The 14,157-nt window shown below is 42.9% G+C and overlaps 1 long non-coding RNA gene across 1 annotated transcript in view; it reads right to left on the reverse strand.

Annotated features, from left to right (window-relative positions):
* Window positions 1-14,157, reverse strand: part of LOC126473937 (uncharacterized) — an 831,981-nt gene that overhangs the window by 779,842 nt on the left and 37,982 nt on the right. The gene's annotated exons all lie outside the window — the stretch shown is intronic.

A 14,157-nucleotide genomic window follows, 5' to 3' on the forward strand; every position in this document is an offset into this window, starting at 1 on the left:
GGTGGTATGTAAAGTACACAAGCGGCAAGACGCAGTCAATACCTCCGCTGCGCAGTACCGATGCTGAGCAGTTCTCTTAGATTGTTCGCAGATGATGCTGTATTTCACCGTCTAGTAAGGTCATCCGAAGACCAGTATCAGTTGCAAAGCGATTTAGAAAAGACTGCTGTATGGTGTGGCAGGTGGCAGTTGACGCTAAATAACGAAAAGTTTGAGGTGATCCACATGAGTTCCAAAAGAAATCCGTTGGAATTCGATTACTCGATAAATAGTACAATTCTCAGGGCTGTCAATTCAACTAATTACCTGGATGTAAAAATTACGAACAACTTCAGTTGGAAAGACCACATAGACAATATTGTGGGGAAGGCGAGCCGAAGGCTGCGTTTCATTGGCAGGACACTTAGAAACTGCAACAAGTCCACTAAAGAGACAGCTTACACTACACTCGTTCGCCCTATATTAGAATATTGCTGCGCGGTGTGGGATCCTTACCAGGTGGGATTGACGGAGGACATCGAAAGGGTGCACAAAAAGGGCAGCTCGTTTTGTATTATCACGTAATAGGGGAGAGAGAGTGGCAGATATGATACGCGAGTTGGGATGGAAGTCATTAAAGCAAAGACGTTTTTCGTCGCGGCGAGATCTATTTACGAAATTTCAGCCACCAACTTTCTCTTCCGAATGCGAAAATATTTTGTTGAGCTCAACCTACATAGGTAGGAATGATCATCAAATAAAATAAGAGAAATCAGAGCTCGAACAGAAAGATTTAGGTGTTCGTTTTTCCCGCGCGCTGTTCGGGAGTGGAATGGTAGGGAGATAGTATGATTATGGTTCGATGAACCCTCTGCCAAGCACTTAAATGTGAATTGCACAGTAATCATGTAGATGTAGATGTAGATTACACTTACTAATATTGAGAGATAACTGCCAGTCATTACACCACGCATTTATTCTCTGCAAATCCTCATTGATTTATTCACAACTTTCGTGTGAAACTACTTTCCTGTAGACTACAGTATCATCGGCAAACAGTCTAATGCCCTTGTCAATACCATCAACCAGATCGTTTATGAAAATCGTAAAAATCAGCGGACCTGTCACGCTGTCCTGGGGCACACCTGAAGTTACGCTTGTTTCTGTTGAAGTCACCCCGTTCAGGGGGACATACTGTTCCTTGTCTGTTAGAAAACTTTCTATCCAACCGCATATGTCATCGGATAGACCGTAAGCGCGCACTTTTTGGAGCAAGTGACAGTGAGTATATGAGTCGAACGCCTTTCGAAAGTCGAGATATTTGGCATCAACCTGGGAGCCGGTATCTAGAGCCTGTTGTATATCATGCACAAAGAGGGCCAGCTGTCTCTCGCATGACCGCTGTTTCCTAAAACAGTGCTGGTTTCTTCAAATGAGCTTCTCAGAGTCTAGAAAGGTCATTATGTCTGAACGCAAAATGATTCTACAACAAATCGATGTCAGTGAAATTGGACGGTAATTATGTTCATCCAATTTTCTCCCCTTTTTATAGATTGCTATGACCTGGGCCTTCTTACCGTGCCGTGGAACTTTCAGCTGTTCGATTTATCTCTGATAGATGATGGATAAGAATGGAGCTATACTTGTAGCATAGTCGACATATAATCTTACGGGAATAGCGTCTGGGCCAGATGCCTTCCTGGCGTCTAAGGATCTTAACTGTTTTACAATCCCAGATACACTAAACACTACGTCAGCCATCCTTGCGTTTGTTCGATTATTGAAAGGTGAATGGTGCTGCAGTCCTCTACCGTAAACGAGTTTTTGAAAGCTAGGTTTAGAATTTCGGCCTTCCGTTTATCATCATCAGTTACATTACCCGTACTGTCGGCAAGAGAAGGTACTGAATTATTTGTAGCGGTCATAGATTTTACGTACGACCAAACTTTTTTGGGGTTATTTTTAGAATCTGCAGATAAAATATTGCTTTCAAATTCGTTAAAAGAATCTCTCATTGTCCTTCTGACAGCTGCTTTCATTTCGCATAATTTCTGTTTGACAGCGGGGCAGTGACTACGTTTAAAACGACTGTGCAAAATTCTCTGCTTTCTCAGCAACTTCCTAATATGTTTGTTGTACCAAGGTGGGTCCTTTCCCTCCCCTATATTTTTGCTAGGCACATACTTCTCTGAGTCGAGTGGAAAGAATAAACCAAAGACTTTGAAGATTCCGTGACAAGCAAGGCTGGGACTTTCTGGACTTCCGCCATAGGGCTGAGAACTGTAGGGTCCCCCTAAATGGGTCAGGTGTGCACTGCACGTTGAGGCTACAACCCAGGCAGCTGACTGCGTGTTGGTTGCACACAATCGTGTTTTGGATTAGGCGACTCTCCATGCAATCCAGATAACGAAAGCTGTAGAAAACCCAGAAGTACCAGCGTAAGATCTAAAGAAATTGGTCCCACAGGTGAGAGTATTGAAATCCTAATAATAACCCACCTAAGCATTTGCACCAAAGTGCCAGAATCTGAAGCGCCCATAAAAAACAGTGAAACTAACATAGTACTAAGTACAAAAAGGTGGTTGAAATCTGAAATTGATAGCAGTGAGATTTATCGGGAAAATTTAAGTGTATATCGAAAGGACAGGCAAATGGGAAATGGAGGCGGTGTGGGAAATGGAGGCGGTGGATTTGCCATAGTAGACAAGAAACTCAAATCCAAGGAGAGACAGTAGTTGAAGCTGCATGTGCTACTGTTTGGGCAAGGTCCTCTGTCAGTGGTGAGCATAAATTGGTAATTGAATCCTTCCATCACCCATGGGACACCTCTCTTGGCCCAACCGAAAACTTCAGAGAAAACCTCAGTTCACTAGAACGTGAGTTCCTCATTCATACTGTAATCTCTGGTAGAGGCTTTAATCATCAAATGGTTCAAATGGCTCTAAGCACTATGGGATTTAACATCTGAGGTCATCAGTCCCCTAGACTTAGAACTACTTAACCCTAACTAACCTAAGGACATCACACACATCCATGCCCGAGGCAGGATTCGAACCTGCGACCATAGCAGCAGTGCGGTTCCGGATTGAAGCGCTTAGAACCGCTCCGCCACAGCGGCCGGCCTTTAATCATCCAACAAGTAATTGAGAAAGTTACAGTTTTGTTAGTGGCGGGTCTGATTAATAAATGCCTTCTTTGAAAACTACCTACAACAGATATATAAGAAGCCCACTCATGATGGAAACATATTGGATCTAATGCCAACAATCTCTATGAGGATGTCCACATTGAAACTGGTATCAGCGACCATGGCGCGGTTGTGGCGAAAATGATTACCAAAGTACAAAGAACAACTACACCAAGCAGAAAGATATATGTGTGAAGTAAACTAGATAAAAAATCAGTAGGGTCGTATCTCAATGAAGAACGTGAAACTTTCAACAGAGGGCAGGAGAATGTAGAGGAACTATGGTTCGAATTGTAAAGAGCAGTTGACCACGCAGTGGATGGATATGTACCCAGTAGAACACTCCATAATGGGAGGGAGCCTCCATGGTATGCAGTCACTATTGAGAAACGTCTAAAGACGTGGAGATTACTGCATAATAGGTGTAAAACAAAGCCTAGGGCTATAGATAGAGAGATTCTGAATGGAACGCGTTTGGCTGTCACGAGAGCGAAGTGTGTTGCCTTTAATGACTACTGTAGCAGAATATAGTCAAATCACAGAATCCAAAGAAATTCTCGTCGTATGTAAAGGCCGTTAATGGCACCGAAGTTAGTGTCCAGGCCCTAGCGAATGAGACAGGAACTGAAACTGGGGGTAGCAAAGCAAAAGCTGAAATGCTTAACTTCGTTGTCATACGTTCCTTTATAAAGGAAAATGCAGGAGAATTGTCCTAATTTAATCCTCGCACCACTGGAAAGATGAATGAAGTGTTAGTGTCAGTGGCGTTGAGAAACAGCTGAAATCGTTAAAATTGAACAAATCTCCAAGACCTGATGTAATCACCGCCAGATTATATACTGAATTTTCGGCTGAGCTAACCCCTATTCTAACTACTATCTATCGAAGATCTCTCGAACAAAAACCCATGACCAGTTCTTGGAAAAAAGCACAGATCACCCTTGTCTGCAGAAGGGTAGTAGAAGTGATCCACAAAACTACCGTCCAATGTCCTTAACATCAATTTGTTGTAGAATCTTAGAACATAATCTGAGGTAAAACGTAATGAGGCATCGTGAACAGAATGACATCCTCAATGCCAACCACCGTGGATTCCCACAACATCGATCCTGTGAAATCAAATTTGGACTTTCTTCACATGATATGCTGAAAGCTTTGGATCAAGGCAGTCAGGTAGATGCAGTATTTATTGATTTTCGAAAATCATTTGACTCAGTATTGCACCTACGCTTATTGTCAAATGTTATGGGGTATCAAGTGAAATCTGTGACTGGATTGAGGATTTTTTGGTAGGGACAACACAACATGTTACACTGGATGGAAAGTCATCGTCAGACGTAGAAGTAACTTTTAGTGTACCCCAGAAGTGTGCCGGGACCACTGATGTTGATGTTGTACATTAATGGCCTTTTAGACAATATTTATAGCAAACTAAGGCGTTTTGCAGTTGATCCAGTTATCTATAACGAAGTAGTAACTGAAAGACTCTGCATAAATATTCTGTCAGATAAGAATTCAAAGTGGTTCAAAGATTAACACCATGCTTTCAATGTACAGAAATGTAAAATAGTTCACGTCACAAAACGGAAAAAAAACCGTAGTATCTTGTGACTATAATATGAATGGTTCACTGTTGGAATCGACCCATTCACAGAAATACATGGGTGTAACACACTGCAGTGATATTAAATGGAATGATCACATAGGCTCAATGATTGGTAAAACAGGTGATAGACTTCAATTTATTGATAGAAGACTGGAGAAGTGCAAGTAGTCAACAAAGGAGATTGATTGATTACAAGTCACTCGTTCGACCCATCGTAGAATATTGTCCATGTGTGCGGGACCTGTATTAAATAGGACTAACAAGGGATACTGAAAGTATACAAAGATGGACAGGATGCAAGGTCACAGGCTTTTTTTAATCCGTTGGAGAGTGTCACAGAGATACACAAGGAACTGAACTGGAAGACTCTTGAAGATAGATGTAAACTATCCCGTTAAAGTCCATTAACAAAGCTTCAAGAACCGACTTTAAATGATTACCCTAGGAATATACTACAATCCTCTACCAATCGTTCACATAGGGATCGAGCGGATAAAATTAGAGGAATTACTGCACGCACTGAGGCAGTCACACAATCATTCTTTCCGCCCTGTATACGAGAAACGCTCATTATATGGCACAATGGGACGTACCCTCTGCCATGGCCCTCTGCCATGACCTCACGGCGGTTTGCAGAATATAGAGTAGATGTAGATTTGTGGCACTACTTTTATAAAATTTTGGAAAGATATTTGAAATTAGGAATTATTATTGTCACTACTGCCGTTTATCAATCAAATGTATATATCTCTGGATGTAAAAATAGATGCATTGTAAGATGGTTTCACTGCAAGTTATTGTATCTTTGGTCTCCTGAAGCCATCGTGTTTTGGCGCAAGTTAGTTGTTGTCTGTTCTCACAGTCTGGAGTCTAGTGTCTGAAGTCTGTTTTAAGTTTAAGTCGTCATGCTGAACAGGTGTGATCTCATCAACATGGAAACATAAAAAGACTACATGTGAAATGAAGAAAATAAAGCAACAGGTCACTGAAATTCAATCGCACTGTGTTTTTCTCAAACAAAATCGTGGATGATACACTGAAGCGCCAAAGAAACTGGATAGGCATCCGTATTCAACTACAGAGATATGTAAACACGGAGAATACGGCGCTGCAATCGGCAACACCTATATAAGACAAGTGTCTGGCGCAGTTGTTAGATCGGTTACTGCTTCTACAATGGCAGGTTATCAAGATTCAAGTGAGTTTGAATCTGGTGTTATACTCGACGCCCGAGCGATGGGACACAGCATCTCCGAGGTAGCGATGAAGTGGGGATTTTCCCTTACGACTATTTCACGAGTATACAATGAATATCAGGAATCCGGTAAAACATTAAATCTCCGACATCGCTGCGGCCGTAAAAAGATTCTGCAAGAACGAGATCGACGACGACTGAAAAGAATCGTTCGACGTGACGGGAGTGCAACGCTTCCGCAAAATGCTGCAGATTTCAATGCAGAGCCATCAACAAATGTCAGCGAGCGAGTTATTCAACGAAACATCATCGATATGGACTTTCGGAGCCGAAGGACGACTCGTGTAGCCTTGATGACTGCACGACACAAAGCTGTACGCCTCACCTGAGCCCGTAAACACCAATATTGGACGGTTCAAACGGTTCAAATGGCTCTGAGCACTATGGGACTCAACTTCTGAGGTCATTAGTCCCCTAGAACTTAGAACTAGTTAAACCTAACTAACCTAAGGACATCACACACATCCATGCCCGAGGCAGGATTCGAACCTGCGACCGTAGCGGTCTCGCGGTTCCAGACTGCAGCGCCTAGAACCGCACAGCCACTTCGGCAGGCTTGGACGGTTGATGACTGGAAACATGTTGCCTAGTCGGACGAGTCTCGTTTCAAATAGTATCGAGGGGATAAACGTGTACGGGGATGAAGACAACCTCATGAAACCATTGACCCAGCATGCCAGCAGCTACTGTTAAAGCTGTTGGAGTCTCTGTAATGGTGTGGGGCGTCTGCAGTTGAAGTGGTATGGAACTCTGATACGTCTAGATACGACTGTCATAAGTGACATGTATGTAAGCATCCTGTTTCATCACCTGCATGTATCCATGTCCATTGTGCAATTCGACGGACTTGGGCACTTGCACCAGGACAATTCGGCACCGCACACGTCCATAATTGTTACAGAGTAGCTCCAGGAACACTCTTCTGAGTTGAAAAACTTCCGCTGGCCACCATAGCACTCAGGCATGAACATTACGGACCATATCTGGGATGCCTTAAAACGTTTTGTTCAGAAGAGATCTCCACTCCTTCGTACTCTTGTTGACTTATGGATAGCCGTGCAGGAGTCATAGTGTTAGTTCCATACAGCACAACTTCAGACATTGGTCGTGATGGCGGCACTTCCGCGTGCCCGCGCGTGCCATACGCGGTATTAGGCAGTTGTGCCAGTTTCTTTGGTTTTTCAGTGTACTTCCTAGACGAAAAATTCTTGTTACAGCGATCCATGTTTTTCAACGAGACACGTTTTTGAAGAGCATCCACAGGTAACAGATGAATAAAAGATGATGTATCATTGCGTGATCTTTCCTCTCATACGTTTATTAGCTGGACTGTACTGACGTTAGAATAACTAAAAAGTGCACGTGATTAGACAGTTTTTGAATTCCAAAACTTTTGAAATGGTTTTTCGTAATAACAGTAGGACACGGCCAGACAAAAACAGCGAAGCACCCAAAAACATGGTCGGTTGTCAATGTAACTGACTGTACGTACACGGCATCGGCGGGATTGTGAATGAGTCTCAATTCTCTGCAACAATGGCTACCAGTGTGCTTTATTGTTATTCGCCTATAGTGATGTTACCAAGCCTGAAAGGGTCTAGGAGGGGCGTAAAATGTACATAAAGGATTTGGCGAACAGAGTGGGCAGCAATCCGTGGTTCTTTGCGTATGATGCTATGGTGTACGGTAAGGTGTCGGAGTTAATTGACTCTAGGAAGAAACAAGACGACTTAAGACAAAATTTCCAGTTGGTTTGATAAAAAATGTAAGTTAATGTGGATGGGTTGGAAGAACAGACGCCGGCCGGTGTGGCCGAGCGGTTCTAGGCGCTTCAGTCTGGAACCGCGCGACTGCTACGGTCGCAGGCTCGAATCCTGCCTCGGGCATGGATGTATGTGATGTCCTTAGGTTAGTTAGGTTTAAGTAGTTCTAAGTTCTAGGGGACTGATTACCACAGATGTTAAGTCCCATAGTACTCAGAACCATTTTTTGAAGGACGGACCTGTAATTTTCGGTTACGGTATTACTAGTGTCCTGCCTGAAACAGTCAAGTCGTTTAAATATGTAGGCGTGATATGAGGTGGAACGAGCATGTGAGAACTGCGTTGGCAAGGCGAATGGTCGACTTCGGTTTATTGGGAGAAGTTAAGGAAAGACTTGTTGATGTGTAAAGGAGACCGCATATAGGACGCTGGTGTGATCTATTCTTGAGTACTGCTTGAGTGTTCGGGATCCGTACCAGGTCGGATTGCAGGGAGACGTCTAAGTAATTCGGAGGCAGGCTGTTTGTTAGGTTTGTTACCGGTAGGTTCGAACAACACGTAGGTGTTACGGAGATGCATCGAGATCTCAAGTGGGAATCCTTGGAGGGAAAGCGACTTTCTTTACGATGAAACACTATTGAGAAAGTTTAGAGAACCGACATTTGAAGCTGACTACCGAACGATTCTACTGCCACCAATATACATTGTGCGTGAGGACCACGAAGATAAGATACGAGAAATTAGGACTCATATGGAGGCATATAAATAGTCGTTTTTCCCTCGCTCTATTTGCGAGTAGAACAGGAAAGGAAATGACTAGTTGTGGTACACTGTACCCTCTGCGACGTTCCGAGTGATGACTTGAGGAATATCTTTGTGCGTAGAGATGTAGATGCAGAACTACTCGTTTAGTGCTGCCCGTATTTCCTATTTTCTGCTAATTTTTTTCATCTCTGAGGAACTACCCCATCCTACATACCGGGAGAGGTGGTGCAATAATCAACACCTTGGACTGGCATACAGGAGGACGGCTGTTCAAATCCAGATTTATGTTTGCAATTATTTCCCTAAATTGCTTCAGGAAAAAGCTGGAATGATTCCTTTGGCAATGGCACGGCTGATATCCTTCCCCGTTCTTGAAAATTTCTGACGAGGCGTTAAACTCAAATCTTCCTTCCTTTCTGCCAACAACCTCTGCAATCTTCAGTTTAAATCTTATTTCCATACTTTTCGCAAGGAAGATACATTCATAAGACGTCTCACGTTGACGTAAATTCTAATCACTATTTGCATAGTTACGAGAACAACCAAAGCCAGCATTTAAACTCTAACTGATTAGGAACGTAAGGTCGGTACCGTTTGATCAAGTAGTTAAACTGCCCACACTTTCACAATTCCCATATAAATCCAATACAAAATACAAACACAACATAATAGCGCCCCAAGCTAAACAAATCAATACTCACAAGGGGACAGAACGATCTTCCTCTCACCTATGTTTTTGATACTGACAGGGTGTATAGGGCACGACAACGTCTTTTAACATGCGTAAACGAGAAGACGGAATTTTCAAGCACGTTCAGGGAAATCGACTTAGAAAATTATAAGACTCCGTGTACTGTAAGCTTTCTTGGGGTGCTAGTGACCACGGAATCCGCAAAGTAGCGAGTTAGCGCGTAGATTCGTATGCATGAGGCCCCTGGTTCGAATCTCACGGCCAGCAATTTATTTTTTCTTCCCATGAAATTCTAACAACAGATTTACTACCACCGTGGAAACTATCAGTATTTAATCATTGATGTATTGTTTTCCAAAACGGTATCATAAAAAAGAAAAATATTTTTCTTGCAGAGTTTGGAAACTAAAATGAATGTACAACAACTTTCAGTCATATCGATGTAGTTATTTTATTTATATTACTGTATCTACATTTATGACAAGTAATAATGTGTAACCCATGTAGCCCTTCACGAATCAGGATCATACTAGTCAAAGAAATAAGGAAAACAACAACTATCGCAACGTACAGCAGGCGTAAGGTAAGTCGAATTTTCACATGTCCACGGATTTTGCAAAACGAACTTTGGTTATCTTCGTAAACGCTTCTCGATCCTCACACGATTTCGCGGCGTGCCACGCAGATCGAAGCATAGCACCGAATATTGGTGGAGATAACTCACAGGAAGTAGTAGTACCGGCAGTGAGGCTCGATACAGAGACCTCGTGCTTATGGAACTAGGCGCCTACTAGCTCGCCTGCGGAAATGTTCCGTGTCAGCGACCAAGCAAAGTGCACAAGCACACCTAAAATTATCAAACTCGACTTTCTAGAAAGCGGTTGAGAGTTGCGTCTTCCTACTCACACATGTTGAAGTCCTAGTCGTGCCCCACAAACACTCTGTCAATACGAACCAAATCACCGAGGGGAAGTTCGGACGGTCCCAATGTCAGCCCACGTATAACGCCACCCGCTTGCAGCACTACAACCTCATGGCACAAAATCGAAGACACGCTCAGAGTCCAGAAAGTAAATTAAGAAGCTAATATTGGTAATTTCCAAGAATGATTGCCTATCGAAGTCGCTGGGTCCAAACGATACATATTGAACGTGCGATGGTAAATCGATCATGCGACTCTGGCAGGCGTTGTGAGTGTGTTTACGTTGGTCACTACAGCAACGACAAAGGAAGAGAGTTACAAAAATACCTTTAATTGCAAAGGAGACGACTTACCTTACTCGATGTCGGTGTTGTCGTCATGTGAAAGTCCATTATGGTGATCTGGATGGATAACTTGGAAGTTCGTTTTCTGCACTGTCCGCAATGAAATTGTAACGGTATTTCAGCATCGAAACTGTTTTTACGGAGTTTTACACACTTCGCACCACCACAGGGGCAGTCCCTTCTTTCCTTGTCTGGTAGAACTCCATACTTGCTACAAAAAGTGGAACAATTTTCTACGCTGCATAAACATGGAATTACTTCTTCCATGTGAGAGAATCCGCCGAAGAAACGTCAATAACACCAGACATCCCACTCAGTAACGACATAAATTGTCTGGGTTTCCCTAGCAACTCACAAATAATTCGCGGAGGTATGTAATTCAGAGCAAGTAAGGGAACGACGGAAAACAGATAAAAATGACGATCACAGATAATTGATCACAACGGCCGCCACAGGGGGTCGCATGGTCGATTTACGATCGCACGTTCGATATGTATCGTTTGGACCCAGTGACTTGGATAGGCAATCATTCTTGAAAATTACCCTAATATCCTCCAGAGACTCGTAGGTGGTGCCTCTGCCTGGATATCCATACCTGTATCTCTGCAGGCAAAAGACTCTGCGCCAGTGCCCGCCGTAGTCTCGAACAGGAGATTGCCGCGAAGAGCGCAGCCCGCCAAGCCGTCCCGTAGCCGGTTGACAAAGCTAAGCCCGGTTACCGTGGAAACGCATCGTGTCCGCTTTATTCCCTCCATTGTCGCTGACTGTTTATTCCCAGAATGTGACTTCTGTTCTAGTAGAAGACAGTACGTCGTTCTCAACAGAAAATATTCTTCTGACGTAAAACCAGCCTCGGACGCACTCCAGTGGAGTGTCACAGGACCATTAATGTTCGCAGTATATTTCAGACGAGAGAGAGAATAAAACCGGTAGCTTCAAGGTATGCAACTTGGATGATGCTGTTATTTAGAAGTCGCAACGGTAGGAAAGGGTAGTGAAATGGGGGAAGAACTGGCGAGGTCGAGGGAGTGGCAGTTGACCCTCCTCCTATTATTTCGTTGCAAGCCATCTAAGGAACCACGCTGAAGACCTTAAGTTAGCTATCCACTTGCTCCAATTTTCCTGCTTCTGTTTACTTTTTTTCTTTCTTCTCTTCTGCTATTTCCTTTATTTCCTTTGTGGAACTATTGCCGGCCGCGGTAGCCGAGCGGTTCTAGGCGCTTCAGTCTGGACCCGCGCGACTTTTACGGTTGCAGGTTCGAATCCTGCCTCGGGCATGGATGTGTGTGATGTCCTTAGGTTAATTAGGTTTAAGTAGTTCTAAGTTCTAGGGGACTGATGGCCTCAGATGTTAAGTCCCATAGTGCTCAGAGCCATATTTTTTTTGGAACTATTTTTTATTGCGAAAATTCCCACCTCTTAATTGTGCTACTATATTTTGCTCTGCCTTTAGTTTGTTGCTTACTCATATTAGTTCCTTCAACACCTTCGTGCAGTTTCCTAAGGCAATCTGGTTTAATTTTCAATTTTTCAAAATGCCGTACAGCTATTTTTGTCAGTCTCTTAGAGTTCATTCTTTGCGTGAGTCCATAGAACATTAGTCTTATTTTCCTTACTTCGTCTGCAATTTTTCCTACAAGACTGTTTCTTCTCCATTTCTTTTTAATTTAAATGGTTGTAATGGATAAATCAGAAAGAAAAAAACATATTTCAATTGTTTATTACAGAAAGCTACGAAAGATAGAAAGACATTGTGCATATCACTGGATAGAGGCAGGTTCAAAGTTTTATGTGCGCACAGACGCTATACCATACATGAACGTGAACACCGCGCGCTGCTCGAAAAACATCAAAATAGTAATCCATTTCATTCCACACACAAACAAACATGTCCCTGTTTATTGAATTGACAGCTTCAACAATTCAATTATTCAGATTTGGGGAGTAGCAACCAAAGTTGGGACAAATACTTTGTCTTTTATGCACCCCCACAGAAAAAGTAACAAGGTGTCAGTGGATTGACTTCGTGCGACTTTCAACACACAAAATGATTTATCTTGTGGTGTAGTCGTCATGTTGCTACAGAAAAACAACCACGCAGCATTGAATCTTCCTCTGTCCAGTAACGTGCGCAATGTGTTTCTATCTTTTATAGTTTGTCTGTAATAAGCGACTGAAATCTATTCTTTCTTTCTGAATCAGACGGCATTATTTTTCCATTTCCGGACATCTCACATTTCTAAGAATGTACTTTCCCAGAAGAGTCACCCACTGCATTGCTTCCTACTGCATATATTTGGCGTAACATCAGAGACAGTTTCGATCTTACACAGGACCTTACTGATAATACTTCTTCCCACGAACAATTCACGATTGCAGGAGTCGAGGGGAGAAGCGACAGTGAAACGCAGAATAGCCTCCGCCACACACTGTACATTGGCTTGCAGCATGTAGGTGTTGACGTACATTTCGATGCACATTATTCGCGATGGACTGATGAAGGAAATAGTCCTATATAGGTCGTCCCCGAACCTCATCAAGTTGATACAGAGATACAGAGGTTCAATCATCCACATCGCTTTCATACAGCCATCAAAAAACTTCCAAAACGTTGCTGTTCATTTCGATATTTGCTAATGATAACCGTTTTGGAGAACCAAAATCTATTTCGTAAAAATCATTGTGTGTTCCGCAGACTACTTGTGCAACTGAGTTCCGGTAGTCAACTACATTCAAAGAGCCCTAGACAACGGCTTCAGTGTTAGTGATATCGATTGTTGAAATCACGTGAGGCATTTAAAAATTGCTAATTCTAAGGTCCACTGAGAAAATATTTAGTCATTGTAAATTGTTAAGTTCCATAGTTATGAAGATATTTAAAGTATTATTGTGTCATTGGATATGCCTAATTTATCTGAGATTGATGAAGTATTCAGATTTACTCTATCATTTGAGTGTGATTTATTAAAGAGCTGTAAATACCCATATACATGACTGTTTGACGCTTTGCCATTTCTGGTGCGTCGCCTGCCCTGCTAAGTGAGCGTCCGTAGTCCAGATTCCCTGTTGTGGGACATAAGTGTTATGCTTTGTTGTTCATTTAAACACGTTTTATCAGAAACTCGAAGTAAAATCGCTTTTCGGGTGCTACTTCCAGTTCCCTTGCATTCTGAGTTTGCTTGTTCGGTGCGATGCGCAACCAACTGTTTGCGAATGATCCAGGACGAAGAACGTCGCACTGTTGCCCGTTCAGTTATGGTCGGGAAACCACCTTCAGAGATTGCTGAACAAGAATACGACTCTCGCCTATAAGAATACTGTGCACCTCAGCGGCCAACGATATATTTGACGTACAGCTTAGCGAAGAGGAAACTCATCGAACGTCGATACTTGTATGCTCCAAAGAGGTGTGAGACGATAAAAAATCGGGAGCAGACTTCGGTTTAATGGAAATGTAATCAGTCTACAAAGGAGACTGACTGTAAATCACTCGTGCGAGCCATCCTAGAATATTGCTCAAGTGCGTGGAATCCGCACCAAATAGGAGTAACAGAGGACATGAATGTATACAGGGAAGGGCAGCACGAATCGTCACTGGTTTGTTGGACCTGCGGGAGGGTGTCACAGACGTGTTGAAAGAACTGA

The sequence above is a fragment of the Schistocerca serialis genome, chromosome 4 (assembly GCF_023864345.2).
Source record: "Schistocerca serialis cubense isolate TAMUIC-IGC-003099 chromosome 4, iqSchSeri2.2, whole genome shotgun sequence".
Classification (NCBI taxonomy): Eukaryota; Metazoa; Arthropoda; class Insecta; order Orthoptera; family Acrididae; genus Schistocerca; species Schistocerca serialis.